Source organism: Schistocerca cancellata, chromosome 6 (assembly GCF_023864275.1).
Source record: "Schistocerca cancellata isolate TAMUIC-IGC-003103 chromosome 6, iqSchCanc2.1, whole genome shotgun sequence".
NCBI lineage: Eukaryota > Metazoa > Arthropoda > Insecta > Orthoptera > Acrididae > Schistocerca > Schistocerca cancellata.
In genome coordinates, this window is record NC_064631.1 from 175,633,738 (window position 1) to 175,653,765 (window position 20,028).

General features: G+C 38.3%; 1 protein-coding gene across 2 annotated transcripts in view; it reads right to left on the bottom strand.

Annotated features, from left to right (window-relative positions):
- LOC126191393 (cyclin-Q) overlaps positions 1–15,458 on the bottom strand; it is a 73,537-nt gene extending 58,079 nt beyond the window's left edge. The window contains exon 1 of one of the 2 annotated variants that reach the window (XM_049932253.1): positions 15,258–15,458. The gene's annotated coding sequence lies outside the window, so the exon portion shown is untranslated. The remainder of the gene's footprint in view (positions 1–15,257) is intronic. The other variant, XM_049932252.1, reaches the window with a different exon arrangement.
- Between the last annotated feature and the right edge of the window lie 4,570 nt (positions 15,459–20,028).

Genomic DNA, 20,028 nt, shown 5'->3' on the forward strand with positions numbered 1-20,028 from the left:
TACTACCAGTTATGCCAATAGAACATATTATCCACTAACCTATCATCTATAATGACTTACAACTGAAAGCAATTTTAGGTACAATGTGAAGATATTCGCAAATCACACCAGCTACTTTACATAGAACTACTTACAGTTCTTGCACAGCAACGCAAAACATTTAATGCCAATCTGACAGTTAATAAATTAATCACAGTTTCAGTTGGTATAATAAAAGCAGTTTTATCACCATCAAGTGTACAACACACAGTTTGGGGCATATGACATTTTATACATGGAAGTTTGATTCTTTAAAGAATCAGGTGAGAGGATTTAGTGGTATGTATGGCAATCAGGGCCTTCGTAGCATTTGTGTAATAAACTGAGTCAGGGTGTGGCAAGTATCCCCGAAAATGAAAAAGAAACCTGACAATGGTGGAGAAGTAGTGATGAAAATTTAAATAGTACGTTTTTGTGTTAAATGACGTTAAATTTAAGACAAAAAAAGAGTGGAATGGTTGATATTAACCACCGACTATACTAACTTCATATGACCTTCTGACCCAGGCAAAAGTATTAAGGTTATAATGTAATGAGTACACCAAAAACTGACCAATGGACACATTCCTTGGTGAGGGCAGGAGTTGAGGAAAGCAATGCGACACCATGTTCCTAAAGACTCAGAAGCAGGCAGGTTGTCTGAAATGTTAGCATGATATGAGGTGATGTGAGCGATCTGCTGCTGTAGGTGACAGCAGTGGGATGCAACAATGCGTCTCAGCGACCACATGCGCTCTGCAGTACCACGTCAAACTCCCACGGCCAGTGAGACTTCTACAGCCATTGTGGGGAAATTCTAGCTACTAATAAGAGTGAAGTCAGCCCTTAATGTGTAGCCTGTATGAGGCAGAGTCTCAACTGTAAAACTGGTCCAATTCAGTGTACCACAGAGAGGGAGGATTTGCTACCATTCTAGGGAACGGATTCTAACTGCATAAACCTGCTAAGAAATAAATTAGCCATGGTCATTCAACTTTATTGTGCTGGTTCAGAACGGTTTTTGATGGTTACTTAGAATATAACATTTAGACTTATTATTTGAACTCCTGATTTTTCTTTCATCTGTCTTAAACATTACAAACTAAGCATTAACACCTTTCTTATAAAATGCTGTCAGGTGAAAGATAAGACAAGGTAGGGAATGACTTGCTATCACCACATCGAGAGCAGCATTCTAAAGACTTCAACTAAGTCGACATTATTAAGTACCTACAGCTTTAATAACAGTCATCCACTTTAACAGTTATGTCTCTGTTGTCACTTGTTACTGGAGTCACAAATACTCTCTGCACCAATTTATGTGAAAGTTTTAATTACTTCTGTCATTATTATGTAAGTGAGGGCTACACTTTTTCCAGAAAGTCCAGGCTTGTTTTTTAGCACTGCTGCTCAGTAAACTGCATACAGAGCTTGGACAGAATGAGAGGAGTGGCTTTAGTGTACAGAGAATCTCCACGAGTTAGCTGCAGCTGACAATACAGTGAGAGCCAGCTGTGAGAGGGAAAGTACCAGACACGAGCTGCCCTGAACTAGGAGGTTTTGTACATTTTTACAACCCTCAGTGAGGAAACAAGAAATTTCCAGCTGGCTCTTTAAAGGATGCCTTTCAAGTATTGCAATATTAACAGGGAACAAGCTTAGGTTAGAACCATGATACTTGACGAAGAGAGGTAATACTACGAAATTTGATATGCTTACTATAATTGCAGCCAATTGCGGCCAATATCATTTGGTTCAGTACAGGGGGTAAGTGATATGGGCCTCACTAGCAGCAACTGCGAACTGAAACTTAACTGTATCAAAACAAGCAAATCAAAGTAACAGACTGGTCACAGAAGTTGATCACATTCTTGACAATCCTAAGTGGACAGTGTGATGGAATCTTAGTTTAACTGGCACCCACAACAGGAGTACACACACACACACACACACACACACACACACACACACACACCTAGCGGTCAGAGGGGTGCAAGAGAAAAATGAAATACAGATGCACCATTAAGAGTACAAGATGAACAGATTGATATAGGTGAGCACCATGGTGAGATAAATGGAGAATCTGGAGAGATTACGAAGGCACCAAATGAGGGGCAAGAAGATAGGGGAGGCCGAAATTCTGAGGAATCAAGAGTACGCCAGCCCACAAAGTACGATAAATATGGGGATAGACACATTATTGCTACAAATATGGGAAGAGTTGACAGAAAAATCTGAATTTTTTAAATTCAACATAGGTTCATTGGAATAAAAAATTAAAAGAGACTCAGAATTTCTGAAAGTACATGTTTTAAAAGCTGATGAGACTTCGAGATTGCAATGGTGGAATCTATGAATACAGGCTTAGGATTCTTGAAGAAGGGATTGGTTGCCATGAATATGGGTTTAGAAGGGATATTCGAGACAGTCGGGAAGGAAGTGAAATCTGTTAAATTTGAATGGATGAAGAATGACATTTGAAATCACTTTATATGGACAGATATGCAAAGCAGATGAGAGAGTAACTATCAAAATCAAGAACATTAGGGAAGAAATGAAAGTATCTAGAAAAAATTGATTTGCGAAAATTATTCTGAAACGACAGAGGAAGTAGCTAGTATTCTGAAGGCAACTATGAAGGATAGAAAATTTAGGGAACAGATCCCCTGGAAGCGAAGAAAAAGTACATGAAGAAAAAGTATAATCACCCCCCACTGATGATGTCACACTGGATTCAAGCCAATGGCCAGAGATTATACACAGCATTAACTAATAGGCCTATGTGGGAACCCTCTGGGGAACTGCTAGACCCAAATATACATAAGGTCTTTTTTTCCCTTTATTAGAGACATTTTTGTTGTTACATGTTTGCTTAATTTCTTTCTTTTTTCATTTTAATTTCCAGCTTGACCCTAAATATACGGTTTCATTTGGGAAGTGTTCATCAAAGCCTTCTTATATCTTAGTTGCCATGGCAATAGTAAATAAACAAATCCTTTTATTACTAAGAACACTATCAGTAGCAGAAGGTTGGTAGTGTATGGCTGTAAAGAGTCTGCATCCAAACGAATATGTTTGCCTCGGATGCCAAGGCTGTATGGGAGGGAACATTTGACATGGAAAGGATGGCAACTGTCAAAAAGTAAGTACTGTTGTTTGTTGATAGTTTGAATGTGGACAGAAGTGTGTAGCTGGTCTTCGGTGAGGATGAGATCAACATCAAAGAAAGTAGCATGTGATTTGGAATAGGATCATGTGAAATTTAATTGGAGAAAGTATTCAGAGATTCCAGGAATTTTAGCAAGTGAGCCTCACCACGAGTCCATATGGCCCCCTCCCATGCCTGTTACGCACAATACACTTAGCTTCTCACTCTTATTAACTCATGCACGAAGTTTTAGTGGTAATCTCTGTCTTGCATATTACCCTGCCTTGCACCTTTAAGCTCTCAGGTTTTCAAATCTCATCCAATGCAGTCCCCAACAATCAGTCTTTCCTTTTCATCCCGCACAGTGTCTGCCCTGACCTGCAGTTCTGGGTGACTTTCCCAAAATATAGCCCTTTTCTTATACCTCTCCAGTCTATTTCCTTCAACCTTCACCCTTCGCCTTCAACCAAGCCCGAAGGAGGAGCCACTGGTTCTGAAAGTTTGCCAATCGCAACAGATTTTTTATCTGTTCAATTAAATACTTTTATCAATAATTGTTTTCATCTTGCATTTCTCTGGAACCCAAACTGAACTTCTCTGAGGTTGTCTTCCACCAATCTTTCTATTCTTGACTATTGAATTAAACTGACTGTTCAGAAATACTCACACCCATCAGCACCTACCTTCTTTGGAATTTGCAATATCACACTTTTTGAAGACTGAGGGTACTTTGCCTGTCTCACATCTCAGATGGAATAGTTTCGTCATAATGTGCATTTTCAACTTCTCGCGGCGTAGTGAATAGTCCATTAAATTTCGGGCATGCAGCCACGCAAATAAAATTTCGTCCACTGATATTCTGGCCACATATTGTCTAGCCATCCTCAGAATGTCAAGTGTACATAAGCCAGCTATCCTCTTAGAGGTAACATGTTTTGTTCCTCAAGATGCGCAGTCACAACCAAAATGTGATCAAACATTGATAATTTGCAATAACAGTAGACATGACCACTCTGTTCACTAACATCTCATAAGGTGCAGCCACGAGATTCTGTTTTTCTGTTCAGATTTGCCTGGTGCAAGACTTTCCAACTGCACAACATGCGCATTTTTGCGTACATAATTTCCTGGAAATTTAGGCTGTATGTATATAGCATTGCTTCCTGGCTTCAGTGGGAATCTTTGCACTTTTTAGCAGACAACGAGCAGCTGGGGATCATGTGTCTTCAAAGGGACTATGCTTAACTTTATAGATGATTACATACAAAGAAAAGTCGTACGGAATGACACTTCTACAGATTATTTGAACAAATATTTGAGATATGATGCCCAGAGCATCAAGTGTTAGATACAAATTTTCCAGTCATATTACTTTAAAGACTAGGAAATTGTTAAGTTTCACAGTAGGAAAACAGGGAAGAATAAGCCAGAAATTTATGAAAAGTGTATATGAAAATGGTGGACGAATATTCATGCTTTGGTGACTTAATAGGTGCCCCACATCTGAACAAAACAAATAATGGGCTATGTGTAGCTAACAAACATGTACACACAGAAATGAAGGGCACTGTTGGAGGGGGAAAACAAAAAAAAAAAAATTACAAAACCACCTCCATCCTAGTGGACTCTGGTGTCTATGCAATTTGCAAATTTGTCGAGTCCAAAGATGTTAGTCTACACCGCCTATAATCTTTCATGATTAAAATTGTGTGAACAACTTTATTTATACAATACAATACAATACAGTCGAAGAATTGGAAGTTAGTTAACCTCCACATAACGACTAAGAACGTCCCTTAAGTATTTCTCAGTTTTGGAAATAATTATTGAAATGCTTTGTCTTGAAATGTGAAATAAATAGTTAAAACTGGTATATACATCGCCAGTTGCTGCTAATGAAATGTTATTGTCAGCCGTATGGCGGCTGTTTCCCCAAGCAGAAAATTCAAAATTTCTGCGGTAACTTCCATCTGAAATTTACAAACTAAACATTGTCACTTTGCATTTCTCGTACCTCTGTCCTTCAGGTACTTCTTTCCTACACTCGTGTGTGTGTTTTCATTTTCTGTCACTTCTTTTTCATCACAACAAATGCAGCACAAGCTCCCAAGCAAAGAAGGGGACCCATAACATACTGCTTGCACACCAAGGCATGTGGAAACGAGGATGTCCATGCTTTTTTTCCACAAATTTTGTGCATACACTTTTATTTACACGCATCTGGGATTACGCACAAAGAAAGAGGCATCGTGTGGTTTTTGGAAACATAAGAGCATATGAAAAATTCAGATCTTATGCAGATTACGTTTATTGCCAATGTCACATCATGTAACAAGCAGCTAGCAAATGGTGAAAACTATATACAACTCAGTAATAATTACATTGTGTGTTCCTCCCCTAGCAATTGCGCAAACCTCAATAATATGATAAAAAAGTTACTAAAAGAGTTTAATATGGAACTATTCCTCCGAGACTTATCAACAACTGAACTTTTTTTTTTTTCTTAGATTAGATTCAGTTTTTGTTCCATAGATCCAAAAAATGGGATGATTCTCATGGGTGTGGAACATGTCAGAAAATATAACATACAAACATAAAACATTTGAATATAATACTTACTACCCTGATCATTTGTCAGGAGACTGTCGAAATAGGCGAACACAATGCGGTAAACTAAAATAACTAACATTTACAGAATTAACATGCTGTCAGAATGAAACAGTGTTATGCACTATTAATAAATTTACCATAAACAAAATACCTAATCTTGACTGTTGTGACTAAGTGCTGTCAAAACTGAAATCTGATAAGACATTTTTACTGGCTTAACAGTCTCTGTTAAGATATTCATCTATAGAGTAGGAGTTGCCTATCAAAAAGTCTTTCAAACTCGGTTTAAACCATGCTTACCTGAAACCAAGTTTTTAATGGTTTATGGCAATTTATTGAAAATGCTTGTTCCTGAATATTGGACCGCTTTTTGAACCAAGGTAAGTAATTTTAGGTCTTTATGCGGATTGTTCTTATTCCTAGAATTGATACTATGTATTGAGCTATGGGTTGGAAATAGAGATATATTACCTGCAATGAATTTCAGTAAGGAGTAAATAAACTGAGAAGCAGTGGTTAGAATACAAAGTACCTTGAACAAGTTTCTACATCATGTTCTTGAATTTACACAACAAATGATTCTTATCACATGCTTTTGCACCCTAAAAACTTTTGCTCGGTTTGATGAGTAACCCCAGAATACGATCCCATATGACATAATAGAAGGAAAGTAAGCAAAGTATGCAAGTTCTTTTATATTTATATCTCCTACGTCCTACATCATTCTCACGGCAAATACAGACTTGTTTAGGCGCTCAAGCAATTCTGTGGTATGCCCTTACCAACTGAATTTATTATCGAGTTGTAATCCCAGATATTTAACACTGTCAACCACTTCGATCTGCATGTCTTCATATGTTCTAAATATGCTGGAAGAAAATCTCTTACAGGTTCTGAACTGCTTATAGTGGGTCTCCTCAAAGTTTAATGACAGTGAATTAGCTTTAAACCACTTATTAAGGTCAGTGAAAATTTGATTAGCAGCTATTTCTAAATCTGTACTTGACTTGCTACTTATTGCAATGTCTGTATCATCTGCAAACAAAACAAACTTAGCATCTGCCAATGTAACAGATGAGAGGTCATTAATGTACACAAGAAAAAGCAACGGACCCAAGATGGAACTTTGAGGAACGCCACATTTAATTAATTCCCAACTGGATGAAGACTGACTGCTTACTGCACAGCTATTTTGCAACGACACCCTTTGTTTCCTGCTAGATGGATAAGACGCAAACCATTTTGCAGCATTGCCGGCGACACCACAATATTCTAACTTACTTAAGAGAGTGCTGCAGTTCACACAGTCAAAGGGTTTTGACAGGTCACAGAAAATGCCAGTAGCCTCTAATTTACTATCTAATGAATAAAGTACATTATCACTGTAAGTATAAAAAGCTTTCTCTATCAGAATCCTTAAGAAATCTAAACTGTTACTTGGACAATATATTATTTTCAGTCAGATGCTTAAGGAGACGCTTGAACACAACATTTTCAAATATTTTTGAGAAAACCGGCAAACGTAATACTGGTCGATAGTTTGATGGTACCTCTTTATCCCCCTTCTAGTAAAGACGCCTAGCTTCAGCTTTTTTTTTTCCAGCCAGTCTGGAAATGTTCCACTGATAAGAGACTGATTACACAAATAACTTAATACAGAACTCAACTCGCACGAGCACTCTTTAATTAACTTCGCTGATATGTTATCACAACCACTGGAATAGGCCTACTTAGATTTTAAGGAGTTTATGATGGATGCTACTTCTGTGGGAGACGTGAATTATTTGTAAACACTGGTCTCAGATAGGCCTACTCTATTGCACTGTTCACCAAACCTGATAACCCCAAACTGTCACTAACAGAAATGAAGTAGGCTACTTGTTTCAGAGCTGTTCATAAATAGTAGATACAATCTCCTTTTTGCCCCACATGATATCTTTATTCCTTGTGTAATCCATGGTTCACTTTTTCGTCTCTGTGTGATTTGAGTTATCTTTAGGCAGTGCTTTTTTTCTAAAAAAAAAAGTTTGAGGGTACTCCGACATTGGATATAATGCAGCGAAAATTACTTATAACTGAAGCATGGAACACCACCCGTCTGCTTTTAGCCATGAAGTCATCAACATGTCGGAAGAGAGAGAGAGAGAGAGAGAGAGAGAGAGAGAGAGAGAGAGAGAGAGAGAGAAGAAAAAGAAAGTGGTATCGGACTCTTCAGTTGACTTAGCTCAAATGAAGCAGGCAATACCAAGAGACACCCAAACATACAAGATAATGTGGTATCGAACACTTCAGTTTACATCACCTCAAATAAAGCACAGTTTGTTAGTTTTCTGCTCATCTCTCACGTCCAACTTAAAAGTTGCAACAAAAGACAGGACACACTGTAAAACTTTGCACAACCGACAAGAACAGAACAGCAAGTGCAAACGAATAAAGAACAACAAAATAAAGACAGCAATGAATAAAGAAGGATCATGGTAGCGGGACCGTAGAGACATCTATCGGTAGCTCGGCATTTGAGACTACGCATATCCGTTTAGCACTACCATCGCCCACTATTAGCAGTCGGGGGCACTACACGCTTGTCGAACTGGCTGCCAGCGATTAAGTTGTTGAGAACGGTTGCCGCAGCTTCGAAATGCTTGAAACAGTCAATGACATCGTTTTTCCCACCAAAAACTGCAATGATATCATTCCGTATTGCAATTACCACCATGAAAAAATGAAATAAAAAATTTACGTCCGTGAAATAAATCTTTGGCACTCTTCCAAGTTCTCAACATCGTAAGAAAATTATGTAGACGAAAAAGTTTAGGGGTACGCATCCCCCCAGAAAAACAGCACTGCCTCTAGGGAAAAACAATTTTCAAAAGAGGAGGTAAGTTTATTAATGAATGCTTTGCATTTTCCTTTTGAGTCAGAAGTATTGCAGGCTAAGTTCACGTGTTTGAGCAATTTCCTGAGTGCCTCAATTTTTATTACCCTCGTGTACTCAGATTTAATCAATTTCATATCCTGACATGTTTCAACATTTAACACAAGATGTTGCATGTCATGAATCAGGTAGCACAGTTACTACAGGTTTTGTGATAAGACTTTTTTCCCTAGATTTGTCTACAAAGATATGATCAATAGCAGTCTCAGAGCATTTACATATCCCAGTTGCAATGTTCACAGTAGGAACTAAATTGAATGATAATGTTACTGACTGGAATAACTGTTCACTGACAGAGCTTTTCAACAAATCTGCATTAAAATCACCAGCAACAACTATTTCCTTGTTTTTTACCATGAGATGGGACAAGAGAGCTTCCATTTTTTAAGGTTAAAATTTCAAATGGTTCAAATGGCTCTGAGCACTATGGGGCTTAACATCTGATGTCATAAGTCCCCTAGAACTTAGAACTACTTAAACCTAACTAACCTAAGGACATCACACACGTCCATGCCCGAGGCAGGATTCGAACCTGCAACCATAGCGGTCGCGCGGGGTTAAAATTTCCTGAAGGTGATCTGCATATACCTACTATTATAAAGGACTTATTATGAAATATTACTTCTGTGGCACAAGCTTCTAAGTTTTGCCCTGAGCAAAAATTTATTAATATCAGTATTCCTGAATCAAAACAGTTTCTGACAAATGTAGCAACTCCTCCTCTCTCCATATTTTCTCTACAGAAGTAAGAAGCTAACTTGAATCCTGTAGGATTTAACATACCCATACCAGTGGTCACATGATTTTCAGAGAGGCAGATTATATCAAGGGTCAATCCATTTCAAATCACCCAGGCGATGTTGCTCAATTTTTTATTTTCTTGATTTTTTTATCATGACTTCCCTATAGACAGACATTCAAAAAACACAGTTTTAAAATTTTTTAGAAGTCATAGTTTTTTCTGGCAGCCGTTTTTACAATGGCGGTTGGGCAAATTTTAGTGGAAATCAACGTTTGCGGAAAGTTTAATTGCCAAGTTATTTTTAAAGATATCAGAATAATTCAAATACCAGTGTGCTCAGCATGAAATGAACTTCAGACATATTTTTTAAAAAATTTTCTGTCATACAAGAGAGTCACTCAAACTCTTTCTGTAAAGACTCTGAAAAAATTTGTCAATCTTCACTTTTTAAGGCCTTCAATTTTCATGAAGGAAGAGAGACTCACTAATAATATGTTATCTCTGTGTTGTGTACTTACATAACTACCTGCAGTAAAAGTTGCAGTCCTGAGAATTCACTCCTGTTTTCTCTAGAGCTTTTCAAAAATGGCCAAAACCCTTCTAATGTCAATTTTTGCAGGCCAATATCTAAAAAGGGACTGAATGAAAACAAGTGAAAATTTTACAGAATGTTCTTTATTCTCATGGGAATATCTCACAAAAAAATTATGACCGAGACTCAACTACATTGAGAGTAATAGAGCAGTAAATTTCAGTAAAAACATGCTCGTGCAGTGCCAAGTTAGCAAACAAGGGCTTGAAATTATTACAGTTAACATTGATCAAATGATGTTTAAATCATTACATACAATAAATGATCAAATATTTCTACTTTCAAATAACAATGGGCAGAAATAACAATTGGCAAGAGTTCTAATTCTTAAAATTAACGGTACATTTGTTGTACTACACTTGCATACAGTATACACATAATGTTTCTCCACGTATACAGATTTAATACTTCAGTTGTAACTACTTGCCAGCTGCAATTTTCATTAGGGAGTTAAACAAACACGATATTTCATTGCATAGTTTATCACTTGTGTGTTCCACCAGACACTTTGTGAATTCCATTGGAGTTACTTTTCATATTACTTTCTTTGCAGGACCCACAACAATAAACAAGTGAATAAGTTTTGTAAGTGTAGATCTGAAGTCTCCCATCTTCAACTGTTTTAAAGAATAGTATATTTTTCAAGTATTGAAATGAGTTGTTTTGTGGGTGAACTAATAAGTGAACAGTGCCATAAACAACACTACAAGAAGAAAGTGCATCAAGAATTAATAAGAGTGAGTGACTTGCCAGCTGAAGAACAATGTTTGTTAAAATTAAGAATTTCGAAAGAAATTTCTAATATTTGTTATTTCCACGAAGATAAATATTTAGACAAATACAACCACATTTTTGGTAAAAAGTGTTGTGACCTATTTGATACTCACAAAAAGCCAGTTAAAAATGGTTTGCATAAAATACTAGCTGAACACCTAAACAAAAAATGTGGATATTAACCTAATTCCTGGACAAGCTCTATGCCCATTGCGCATCAAGAATATTTGTAAATAAACCAGCTGAAAAAGTGGCAATTAGTGTTGAGAATGATCCTGAATTTCTTCCTGGGCCTTTTGAATTGGTTGAGGATGATCCTTTGCATCAAGCAGAATCAATCTGTGAAACTTTGGAATTATCTCCTTTACATAAACTAACAAAGCTCAACAAAGACCAGCAACTATCAGCTTTACAAAGAGAAACTGATAAAATTACAAGTGCTGTCAAGTGAAAATTGGAAGAATCTTTCCATAATGACTTCGATGCTCAGAATAGAAACAGTACAGAAAATGTACAAAGTGAGTATGATGTACTTATTGCCAAAATGAAAGAAAAATTCAAAGTTTCCAGTAAAGATGACAAAATTAAGATAATTAGCCTCTTGCCAAGATCATGGTCAAAGAAAAAAATAACCGAGGAATTTGGTGCATCTGAATACATGGTGAAGTTAACTAGGCAGCTAGTTATGGATCAAGGTATCTTACCACATCTTTCTAAAAGACAAGGTGCGAACAAAATAAACGAAGTTGTTATTAATAGTGTTAAAGAATTTTACGAGGATGATGTCAATAGTCGCATGTGTCGTGGTAAAAAGGAATGTGTTTCAACTGTGACTGACAATGTTTAGGTGCAGAAGCAGAAAAGGTTAATTCTTCTCTCGCTGAATGAGCTCTACAGCCTCGATAAACAAAAATACCCAGATAACAAAATTGGCCGCTCTATGTTTTGTGTTCTACGACCAAAGCGGTGTGTTCTTCCAGGTTCATCAGGAACTCATACTGTATGCGTTTGCAAGCATCATCAAAACACAAAGCTTATGATGGAAGGAGCAAAGCTTAATGCAAATTATAAAGACCTGATAGCTTTCATGGTATGTGATATTGATAATGAAAAATGTATGCTCGACATATGTGCAGGATGTCCTGGACCAGATACTCTACTTGATATCTTGAAAAATAAACTTCACATCTTGCCTGATGAAGTAGTTTTCAAACAATGGGTACAAACTGATAGAGTTGAGCTTATTACACAGGTAATACCCAGTGAGGAATTTTTACAGTATCTTGTCGATAAGCTGGTGCTTTTAAAATCCCATCACTTTATCTCAAAAGCTTCAGCTTAATATTTTAAGGAAACGAAAGAAAACCTGAAAGAAACCCACTGCTTAGTGATTGGTGATTTTGCAGAAAATTATACATTTACAGTACAGGATGAAATTCAAAGTTTTCACTGGACTAATGCACAAGCGACACTGCATCTGTCTGTCATCTACTTTAAAAAAGAAGACAACGTGTGTTGCAAATCTATTTGTGTAATTAGTGGCCACCTAGAACATAATGCCCGACTGTGTATGCATTTCAACATCACCTCATTAGAGAAATTAAGAATATTATACGTAATATTGAAAAGGTAATCTACTTTAGTGATGGTGCAAGCAGCCAGTACAAAAAAATAAGAAAATCTTCATTAATATCTGTCAACACAAAAATGATTTTGGTTTACCAGCAGAGTGGAATTTCTTTGCCTCATCACACGGAAAGAATTCTTGGGATGGGATAGGTGGAACAACAAAAAGAGAAGTTACACGAGCTTCCCTTCAAAGACCTTACACAGAACAGATCCTGACTCCACACGATTTGTTCAAATACTGTCAACAGAATATTACTAGAATAGATATTTATTTATTTCTTCAACTGAAATTGAACAAATCAAAACAAAGCTGACAGAGATTTGATTGTTGTTTACCAATGAAAGGAACAAGAAGCTATCACAGATATATTCCCATAAGTGAAATCAAATAAGATGTTTTGTTACTTCCAAAGGCTCCAACATTGATGATCATCAAACTTCAATACTTTTTACAAATGTATCATCTTTTACAAATAAAGATTTTGTTGTTTGTATGTATGATGAGAAGTGGTGGCTTGGAAAAATTGAAGAGAAAAATGAAGATAACAATGATGTTTTAGTGCATTTCTTTCACCCTTCTGGTCCAAGAACTGCCTTTCAACTTTCCAAAAATGACACTGCTTGGGTGCCTGCAAATAAAATAGTACAAAAGCTGACTCCACTGGAACTCACAACAGTGTCTGGTATAACACACAACATAACTGATAAACTATGCAATGAAATATTGTGTTTGTTTAACTTCCTAATGAAAATTGCAGCTGGCAAGTAGTTACAACTGAAGTTTTAAATCTGTATACATGTATGCAAGTGTAGTACAACAAATGTACCGTTAATTTTAAGAATTAGAACTCTTACCAATTGTTATCTCTGCCCATTGTTATTTAAAATTAGAAATATTTGATCATTTATTGTATGTAATGATTTAAACATCATTTGACCAATGTCAACTGTAATAATTTCAAGCCCTTGTTTGCTAACTTGGCTATGCACGAGCGTGTAGAGGGGTAGTGTTTTTTACTGAAATTTGCTGCCCTATTACTCTCAATGTAGTCCAGTCTCAGTCATAATTCTTTTTGTGAGATATTCCCATGAGAATGAACATTCTGTAAAATTTTCACTTGTTTTCATTCAGTCCCTTTTTGGATATTGACCTGCAAAAATTGACGTTAGAAGGGTTTTGGCCATTTTTGAAAAGCTCTAGGAAAAGACAGGAGTGCATTCTCAGGACTGCAACTTTTACTGCAGGTAGTTATGTAAGTACACAACACAGAGATAACATATTATTAGTGAGTCTCTCTTCCTTCATGAAAATTGAAGGCCTTAAAAAGTAAAGATTGATAAATTTTTCCAGAGTCTTTACAGAAAGAGTTTGAGTGACTCTGTTGCATGATAGAAAATTTTTAAAAAATTATGCCTGAAGTTCATTTCATCCTCAGCACACTGGTTTTTAAATTATTCTGATATCTTTTAAAATAACTTGGCAATTAAACTTTCCGCAAACATCGATTTCCACTAAAATTTGCCCAACCGCCAATGTAAAAATTGCTGCCAGAAAAAACTATGACTTATAAAAATTTTTAAAACAGTGTTTTGTGAATGCCTGCCTATAGGCAACTCATGATTATAAAAAAAAAAAAAAAATTAAGAAAATAAAAAATGTTGAGCAACAAATTTTATTCATATTGGGTGAATTTAAATGGATTGACCCTCAACTGGTTTGCTCAACCTTCATTCTTCAACACAAACAAGCAACTCATTAAGTTTACCCCTTAGTCCTCAGATATTCTGATGCAATAAGGATAACTGACTTTGTGCTATGGCTGAATTACAACTGGATGAATCAAATTTTCCTGACAATTTTTGAGTATCTCTAGTCTCAATCAGAGGCTGTCTGCATGAATTGTATACATTAAAATTTGGTTTCTGGCTGTCTATTTTATCAACGTGAATGTCATTTTCAGCCTTCTGATCTGTCTCTCCTTCACCATTTGTGACAGTGCCCCCCCCCCCCCCCTTATGTTATTTGCTATTACCCCAGACAGATTTCCCTTCCCTTTCCTGTTGAGGTAAAAGTCATGTCTAGTGAAATCCCAACTGCTGACAGGGCCAACAGGAAGCTGCTCCATGCAGCAACTCCACCTCTAAATTAACTCTCCTAACAGAAGAGTTTAAATGAGGCCAGTCATGGCGACTAAGATGAGACAAGGCCAACACCAGTACGTTTTGTTGCTGAAGCTATCTTCACAAGGTCGTTCTCAATTTTATAATTAGAGCTCCTATCTATTGTGTTGGCCGAACCACCCACTATTGCCACGGAGTCTTGCTTTGTGAAGTCTTTGCAAAGGGAACCTACATCCTCTATCACCTGACCAAGACTTGCACTCGGCTAGAGGGGAAAAAAAAAAAATTGTGCCCTGGAAACCTGACACTAGTCTATCCTGCAACAGTCGGCCAACACCTTTATCACGTAAACTATCATTCTCTTCTCAACTAAGGAAACAATTTATTTAGAATAACCAAATACAATGACAAACAGCAAGCAATCTACGCCATTATCTGCATACAAAAATCAAAACCAATTTAATAACATCTTCAGTATCAATCAAGTCCATGTGCTTACAAAACAACCAATAATGTGTCATATGTCTCTTAATTACCGGGCGTAAAGACTTAACAAACGCACGATGTCCGGGTAAGTAATATAATAACGGAGGAACATTCAAACATTAAACAATAGCCAAAATATTGTATACGTACTATTTACAAGGCTGTAACAACAATTATGATTTATTTCAAATTTATATTATACCTGTATCTGAATCCAAACTTACGCTTCCTTCCGTTTCACTTACACGCACAGTCCACACTTCGCACCAAACTTTATAAACAAACAACAATCAAAATTCATACACGTCAAAGATAGCACTACTTCAACGGGTACCAACTTTAGATTTGCGCCAGTAAGTAACAGGCACGAACTTATTCGGCTGCATACACACAGTTAACACAGACATAGGCGAGCTACAAACCTATTTCACTGTACTGGTCACAATGGTGGCAAGCATTCCTTGTGGTGTATTCCTATCGACTCCAAAGCTACTTGCCGTAGAGCATTAGCATCGCCTACCACGATATGTCGAGTGTGGACAATTTAGTGATTTGTGGTGTGCCTCACTATTAATACTTCAGGTTAGAAGCTAACGAAAAGAGAAGCGCTATCGTCTTTGATCGACGAAAACATGCTTTAGAAGACGTGTCAGAAATAACCTATAACCTACTACAAAGCTGAATTTGAAAAATCTAACTTCACTATGATGTGATCCTCCGATTTTGAAATTCGGGAGAATGTTAGTTAGTTAGTTACTTTCATTTTCCATGGATCATTTTCCCCGATGACTCGTCATGATGTGTAACGAGTCATTTTGCATTCATATTTCTCTGGCATGTGGTGCCATAATTCGTTCAAAAATGGACACAGACTTCAGGAAAGAAATTCGAGTCAACAAAAGACTAACTCTTACCTCTGGTCTCCACAGATATTTATCAAAGAGCGCGCAAGATTCTAAACCTGAATTTTTTAAATACAGGATGTAACCAATAATGGAAATTTCACACTGGGCATTACGTCACATCACTTCAAAACATTCCACAATGCATTTCAAATTATACCATTCACACAGATCGTTAGCGGACCGTCACGTCACGTCACGTCATGTCACGTCACGTCAAGGTTTCTCAGGAAGAAAGTGTGGGAGGCGGCGCTGTCTCCTAACATCGAAAGTGAACTTATTCTCGCCCTACTCACTTAGAGTAATGGATCTTCTGCTATTGCTTCTTTGTAATATTTATTTTTTATTATTGTGCTTTGTTTTAGTGATAAATTCTAAATGTTCCATGGTGACCTTCATTTTTCAGAAATTTAGTACGTAAAACTTGTAAAGAACATATGTCAAGTAGTTTGATTTGACCCTTAATATACTTTATTGTTTTGTTAGTTTCTCAATTCCGGTACTATACTCCAAATTGTTGTTTCACGGATGGTAACCTATAACCAAACTTTCAGCATTTGGTAATGGGCTAAGAGAACTGACAGTGCATGATAGTATGAGTACATACTGACATTATGGTGCCGTGATGTGATAGTATCGTGACCACCAGTGTGAGCTGGTCTTATCTGTCTACAATGTACCACAGTTATGTAGTGGAAACTGAGAGTAAATGTTTCACATAAGGGACTATCAAATTTTGAAACAGCCTCAAGCTGGTCTTGAAAAGTCACCGAAGCTTTAGTGCATGCGCACTGCAAGAAATTTGTAATTCTCGACCTCTAATGTCAGCAGGGGTGCCTTATAATTGTAAAATTGAAAGTTATGTAAATTTTACCTCATAATTTAATGAATTCTCACAGTGTAAAATTAACAGTCAAATCGTTCTGGTCATCTCGGCTTCACGCGATGAGACAAAAGTGCTAATAAGGTTTAAGCATAGTCAGAATTGGAAATATAATTAGTTTTACATCACTTGTTCATAAGTCTTTACCTTTCATTATCCTCATAGGAAAGGTTATCTTACTAATGTTAACGCAAGACAGTTGAATATGAGGGTGAGAGGATAATAAAAATCCTACATGGTGCACATTCACTGTAGCTTAAGTGGGTTTTGTAGGCCAGTTAGAGGTTGTTTCCCAGCTTGATAGACCATAAATGTCACTTATCAAATTATTCGTTTCGAATTCCCCTACACCAAGGATGTACCTTGTAAATTGTTATCATTTACACTTTGTGTAGTTGATTCAGTGACTTTGAGAATGTGTAATGCCCCAATGAAATAAACTTACTGTGAAATACAAAAATACATTACATTGGCGAAATCGACAATGTCTCACAATTCCTAAATATCTTTAAGAAGTGATTCTACATCCTAACGCCTTCCTCCATCTCCCTGTCCATCTCCTCCTCCCCCACTCTTAGTCTATCTCCTCCTCCCCATCTGTATTTCCATTTCCTTCCCCACTCTCTGTCCCCTTGAAGCTCTCTTTTTCCTTTGAGCCTTCATCGAAAACGAAACTTTGATAATGGATTGAATTCACTTTAAATGAATGGGTGCATTGTTTGTGGTTGTTGGTACATGGGGTATGAGAGAGACCTCTCCAGCTGCTGGATCTGTGTCAGTAATAACTTCAATGACAATACTGAATGGGTGAACCACTTGGGATCATTAGTATACAAATATGCTGATCTGTGAAGACAGTAGCTTCAGTGACAGTATTTTCCACAGTTTTAATCTACGAATGGGTAGGATTACAATGTTCTGGACTATTCAGATTCCTTAGTAGGTAGTATTCGAATCATAAGCTGATAAACAATAAACACGCCTTTCCTGTTTTCTGTTAAAACCGATTGTGAGGGAAAAAAACAGCACATTGTTATGCATATAATTTTTGGTTGAGGAGAAGAAATATATATGGAAGAAACAAACTGTCTAACGATTTAAATGTCCTAATATCATAGGTAAAACTGACTGAGGGAAAGATATCGAAACTGCTCATTTTCACAGCATTGAACTTCTTTTTTTTCATTGCAGTCGATTTTAACAGAAAAATTTAAGATTGTTATTTAGTTAAATACACTCCTGGAAATTGAAATAAGAACACCGTGAATTCATTGTCCCAGGAAGGGGAAACTTTATTGACACATTCCAGGGGTCAGATACATCACATGATCACACTGACAGAACCACAGGCACATAGACACAGGCAACAGAGCATGCACAATGTCGGCACTAGTACAGTGTATATCCACCTTTCGCAGCAATGCAGGCTGCTATTCTCCCATGGAGACGATCGTAGAGATGCTGGATGTAGTCCTGTGGAACGGCTTGCCATGCCATTTCCACCTGGCGCCTCAGTTGGACCAGCGTTCATGCTGGACGTGCAGACCGCGTGAGACGGCGCTTCATCCAGTCCCAAACTTGCTCAATGGGGGACAGATCCGGAGATCTTGCTGGCCAGGGTAGTTGACTTACACCTTCTAGAGCACGTTGGGTGGCACGGGATACATGCGGACGTGCATTGTCCTGTTGGAACAGCAAGTTCCCTTGCCGGTCTAGGAATGGTAGAACGATGGGTTCGATGACGGTTTGGATGTACCATGCACTATTCAGTGTCCCCTCGACGATCACCAGTGGTGTACGGCCAGTGTAGGAGATCGCTCCCCACACCATGATGCCGGGTGTTGGCCCTGTGTGCCTCAGTCGTATGCAGTCCTGATTGTGGCGCTCACCTGCACGGCGCCAAACACGCATACGACCATCATTGGCACCAAGGCAGAAGCGACTCTCATCGCTGAAGATGACACGTCTCCATTCGTCCCTCCATTCACGCCTGTCGCGACACCACTGGAGGCGGGCTGCACGATGTTGGGGCGTGAGCGGAAGATGGCCTAACGGTGTGCGGGACCGTAGCCCAGCTTCATGGAGACGGTTGCGAATGGTCCTCGCCGATACCCCAGGAGCAACAGTGTCCCTAATTTGCTGGGAAGTGGCGGTGCGGTCCCCTACGGCACTGCGTAGGATCCTACGGTCTTGGCGTGCATCCGTGCGTCGCTGCGGTCCGGTCCCAGGTCGACGAGCACGTGCACCTTCCGCCGACCACTGGCGACAACATCGATGTACTGTGGAGACCTCATGCCCCACGTGTTGAGCAATTCGGCGGTATGTCCACCCGGCCTCCCGCATGCCCACTATACGCCCTCGCTCAAAGTCCTTCGACTGCACATACGGTTCACGTCCACGCTGTCGCGGCATGCTACCAGTGTTAAAGACTGCGATGGAGCTCCGTATGCCACGGCAAACTGGCTGACACTGACGGCGGCGGTGCACAAATGCTGCGCAGCTAGCGCCATTCGACGGCCAACACCGCGGTTCCTGGTGTGTCCGCTGTGCCGTGCGTGTGATCATTGCTTGTACAGCCCTCTCGCAGTGTCAGGAGCAAGTATGGTGGGTCTGACACACCGGTGTCAATGTGTTCTTTTTTCCATTTCCAGTAGTGTATATAGCCTCTCTTTGAATATCTGTTAGTGTATCATGTAAAAAGTGAAGTAAAATGGTCAAACTTCCTGAGAGTTTTGGAGAATATGATCACAGTCAGCAAGATAACATGGAAAATGCCTCACATCAGTGTATCAGATGAGGAGCGTTTGAAGCTTTTAAAAGTCCTGAATTCAGGTACATTTCTATCACTGACATTTCGCTCATGGGAGACTTTCGAGTACCCAGTGTTACCAGACAAACATGATCAATTAAAACTTCTTCCCATCTAGAGACACCTATATTCATCATACTTGCGTTTCAGATTGATAGAAGGCGTAATATGCAAATGATTCCACTGTGTTCGACAACTGCAAGTTAACTAATGCCCAAGTCTACCACAATTTGGAATTCTACCCCTATGACAATTTACATTTGCAGTGGAATCAAAATGTATACAGTCTAGCATATGAGATGTATGGAAGGTTTCGTGCTTCTTACTATGAAATTGCAGAGGTAGAGGGAGGAGGGTGTCTACTCAGTCCGCATAAGTT